A 5,229-nucleotide genomic window follows, 5' to 3' on the forward strand; every position below is an offset into this window, starting at 1 on the left:
ACACTGTTCTCCATAGAGGCTGTACTAGTTTACATTCCCACCAACAGTGTAAGAGGGTTCCCTTTCCTCCACACCCTCTCCAACATTTATTATTTGTAGACTTTTGGATCACAGCCATTCTGACTGGTGTGAAATGGTACCTCATAGTGGTCTTGATTTGCATTTCTCTGATAATGAGTGATGTTGAGCATCTTTTCATGTGTTTGTTAGCCATCTGTATGTCTTCTTTGGAGAAATGTCTATTTAGTTCTTTGGCCCATTTTTTGATTGGGTCATTTATTTTTCTGGAATTGAGCTGGAGGAGTTGCTTTTATATTTTTGAGATTAGTTGTTTGTCAGTTGCTTCATTTGCTATTATTTTCTCCCATTCTGAAGGCTGTCTTTTCACCTTGCTGATAGTTTCCGTTTGTATGAAATGCCTTTTTCAATCCTTTCACTTTCAGTCTGTGTCTTTAGCTCTGAATTGAGTCTCTTATAGATAGAATATGGGTGGCTCTTGTTTTTTTTCTTTTTTAAAATCTAATCAGCCACTCTATGTCCTTTTTTGGGAGCATTTATCAAACTGTTATTTAAAGTAATTACTGGCAGATTTGCATTTGTTGTCATTTTATTACTTGTTTTCTGGTTGTTTTTGTATATCTTCTCTGTTCTTTTTTTGTTTGTTTCTTCTCTTATGGTTTGTGGATTTTCTTTAGTAGTATGCTGTGTTTCTTTCTTTTTGGGTTTTTTTTTGGTATCTCTTTTAGGTTTGTTTTTTTTTCTTTTTTTAATTTGTGGTTACCATGGGGTTCATTTATCTTGACCTACAACTGTATCTACGTGTTTTGAACTGGTAGTCATTTAAGTGCAAACACATTCTAAAAGATCTATATTTCTTACTCCCTCCACATTTTGTGTTTTGATGTTATAATTTACATCTTCATGCTTATCCCTTAACTGTTTATTGTAATTATATTTGCTTTTACTTTTTTTTTTTTTGTCTTTAAACCTATATACTGGCTTATTTAAGAGGTTGATTTTCAGTCCTTAACTATATATTTGTCTTTCCTAGTAGAATTTTCCCATTCTAATAAGTAAAAGATTATTACTTCTTTTCCACTTAGAGAAGATCCTTGAACATTTCCTTTAAAAGGTAGCTTTAGTATTGAACTAGGTAGAGTATCCTAAAATAAGGTAAGGTGTTAGTACTATGCTCAGTCATGTCTGACTCTTTGCAACCCCACGGACTATTGCCCGCCAGGTCCCTTTGTCCATTTGATTTCCCAGGCAAGAATACTGGAGTGCGTTGTCATTTCCTTCTCCAGGGGACCTTCCTGACCCAGGGATCAAACTTGCATCTCCTGCATTGTAGACAGATTCATTATGGACTGAGGTACCCTAGGTTGCAGGTTTTTTCCTTTCGGCATTTTGAATATATCATGACAGTCCCTTCTGGCCTACAAGTTTTCTATAAATAAATCAGCTGATAGGGATTCCCTTGTATGTGACTCTTTGTTTTTCTCTTGCTGCCTTTAGGATTCTCTATTTTTATTCTTTGCCATCTTATTTATGATCTGTCTTGGTTGGGTCTGTTTGGGTTCATCTTATTTAGGATCCCTCGTGCTTCCTGTACATGGATATGTTTTTTTCTTCAGACTTTGGATGCTTTCAGCCATAATTCCATCAGATACATTTTTGATGCCTTTTTCTCTCTCTTTTTCTGGGACCCCTATAATATTAATGTATACATGTTTAATGTTATTCCAGACATCTATTAAATTGTTTTTATTTAATAAAATTTGTATTTCTTTTTGCTGTTCTGATTGGGTGATTCCCATTATACTATATCCAGATTAAGTGAAGTGAACTCGCTCAGTTGTGTCTGACTCTTTGCGACCCCATGGACTGTAGCCTACCAGGCTCCTCCGTCCACGGAATTTTCCAGGCAAGAGTACTGGAGTGAGTTGTCATTTCCTTCTCCAGAGGATCTTCCCAACCCAGGGATCGAACCCTGGTCTCCCACATTGCAGGCAGATACTTTAACCTCTGAGCTACCAGGGAAGTTAGCTAATATCCAGATTACCTATGCATTTTTCTGTATCACTTAGTCTGCTATTCAGTCCTTCTAGTGTGTTTTTATTTTCAGCTACTGAATTTTTCATTTCTTTTTTTAAATTTATTTTTAATTGGAGGATATTTGTTTTACAATGTTGTGTTGGTTTCTGCTGTACAATGTGGAAGTCTTCATTTCAGATTCTTTTTTTTTTTGCATTTTCTATGTCCTTGTTGAAGTGTGTGCATCGGTTCTTTTCCCTAGTTCAGTTAACATTTTTATTATTGATGCTTTGAATTCTTTATCTGGTAAATCGCTTATTTCTCTTTCATTATGTGGTTTTTCAGGGGTCTTCTCTTGCTCTTTCAGTTGAGAGCAGTTTCTCTCTCCTTTCATTTTGCTTTACTTTCTCTGCCCCTATTACTCTAGAAGAAACAGTTACCTATTGTGGTCTTACAGGGGTGATCTTCGTGGGAACATCCCTGTGCAGACTGTGTGCCCAGTGCCTTGGGTGGGAGAGTTGGGTTTGCCTTGGAGACAAATCACGTCTTTCCTCAGGCTGTGCTGGCAGCTGACCCCTTGGTAGGGGATGTGGCTAGAGCTGGAGCTGGGTGTGATGGGGATGTCCCCCTCTGCTTAGTGGCTGCTCCCACCCTACTGAGGGGATGGCCTGATTCCAAGTTGTTAGAGCACAACCCAGAGCTGGCTCTGTTCTCTTTGTATGTGTTTCCCTCTCCCTTGCCTCAGAGGGCTTGAATGCTGAATTGCCTGTCTCTTTAGACTCAGCTCAAAGATCATCTATTTATCATTTATCATTTCTCATGCTGTTGAGCGAGTGTATGTCTCTCCTTTAATTATGCTTTGAGCTCCTTAAGGAAAGAAACTTGATATCCAGTAAATATGGTTATTGGATATAAGATGTTGAAAAAATTAACAAACTATATTTGTTGAACAAATTAAGATTTTCTTGAATGAATTAACAAAATTACTTGATAAAAAATGGGATTAGAATGAACTTTGGATGTTCTAGAATAGTACTACATAGTATTTTCTTTAGACTTCAGGAAAAGTTTAAAAATAATGATATGTAATTGACATATGTAACACATACATTTTTGTGATACATATAACAAAGATTGGGTTCTCCTGGTGGCACACTCTGCAGTGGACACAAGAGTGTAGGAAGTTATTGGGAAGTGGTCTCAGCACTGCCAGTTGTGGAAAGGATGGGAAAGGAACTGAAAGAATGGGAAGGGAAGGAAAAGGAAGGGAAGGGTAAGGGAGGGAAGGGGAGGGGAGAAGAGAGAAGGGGAAGGGGAGGGGAGAGAAGGGGAGGGAAGGAGAGGGGAGGGGAGGGGAGGGAAGGGAGAGGGGAGGGGAGAGAAGGGGAGGGAAGGAGAGGGGAGGGGAGGGGAAAGGAGGAAGCAGGATTAAGCAGATGGAGAATCTCAGCTGTGATATAGTTTCAGGATGGTGTCAGCATCCCGAATGGTGTCAGGAGCTGACAGGGTCCTTCAGAGTTGTCCTGAGTTGAACTGTGATTGACTTGCCTTATAACCCATACATGTAATAAGGATGTGGTCTGCCTTGGAAGGGAGGAGGAAATGGCAACCCACTCCAGTATTCTTGCCTGGAAAATCCCATGGGTAGAGGAGCTTGGCGGGCTATGGTCCATAGGGTCGCAAAGAGTCGGACATAACTGAGTGACTGAGCGCTGTCTTGGAAGAGGCAAAATCCCTCCAGTTGAAGCAATGCAGAAAAGGGCTAAGAACTGAGGGCTGTCTGCTGCAGTGCTGCCAAGAGCTGGGGGGATCCTTTTAGTCCAGAGGAGGATCTTGACATGCTGCACAGCACCCGGTACATCCACAAACACGACGCTCGAGATGGCTTGGATTCCATTGACCTGAGTGTAATTGTGTGTGGACGGAGGTGGGGTTAGGGAGGTGCGTTTCTTCCAGGGCTCTAGAACCACTGGCCATGATTTCTGTGAGGGAAAACAGAGCTCAATAAAACTTACACTGTGAGAACAGTGTGGAGATTCCTTAAAAAACTGGAAATAGAACTGCCTTATGATCCAGCAATCCCACTGCTGGGCATACACACTGAGGAAACCAGAAGGGAAAGAGACACGTGTACCCCAATGTTCATCGCAGCACTGTTTATAATAGCCAGGACATGGAAGCAACCTAGATGCCCATCAGCAGATGAATGGATAAGAAAGCTGTGGTACATATACACAATGGAGTATTACTCAGCCATTAAAAAGAATACATTTGAATCAGTTCTAATGAGGTGGATGAAACTGGAGCCTATTATACAGAGTGAAGTAAGCCAGAAGGAAAAACACCAATACAGTATACTAATGCATATATATGGAATTTAGAAAGATGGTAACAATAACCCTGTGTACGAGACAGCAAAAGAGACACTGATGTATAAAACAGTCTTATAGACTCTGTGGGAGAGGGTGAGGGTGGGAAGATTTGGGAGAATGACATTGAAACATGTAAAATATCATGTATGAAATGAGATGCCAGTCCAGGTTCGATGCACGATACTGGATGCTTGGGGCTAGAGCACTGGGACGACCCAGAGGGATGGTATGGGGAGGGAGGAGGGAGGAGGGTTCAGGATGGGGAACACATGTATACCTGTGGTGGATTCATTTTGATATTTGGCAAAACTAATACAATTATGTAAAGTTTAAAAATAAAATTAAATTAAAAAAAATAAAATAAATTTGATAATAATGACTTAAAATCATTTGATTTTAGTCTTTTATTAGGTTTAATGTTTCTGTCTAAGAAGAAAAACAGATTTTACATACTGAAATTCTGAAAATGTGTTAATTTCAAAATCTTCAGTGAGGATTCTAGAATAAGGAAGTCACCTAAACATAAAGATTTACATTTTTAGATAAGGAAAAATTGTGAATAAAGTGCAATGTGGGTAGCAGTGATTTAAAGGAAGTGTATATAAATAGAGGCTAGTTGTCTTAAACCACGTAATCACAGTAATTCATGAGCACACAATAAAACAACCACAGTTTCCTGTTCAGTGTTCCCAGTAATTAAAAATGTGTATTGCATATATCAAACTTCTCAAGGAATTTTATTTTAATGTCTATGAAGGCAGAAATACTGATCCCTCCATCCTATAATCCTGAAGTATTTATGTCAATAAATGTTTTCTCAAGA

The sequence above is a fragment of the Bison bison genome, unplaced genomic scaffold, assembly GCF_000754665.1.
Source record: "Bison bison bison isolate TAMUID 2011002044 unplaced genomic scaffold, Bison_UMD1.0 scf7180017864010, whole genome shotgun sequence".
Classification (NCBI taxonomy): domain Eukaryota; kingdom Metazoa; phylum Chordata; class Mammalia; order Artiodactyla; family Bovidae; genus Bison; species Bison bison.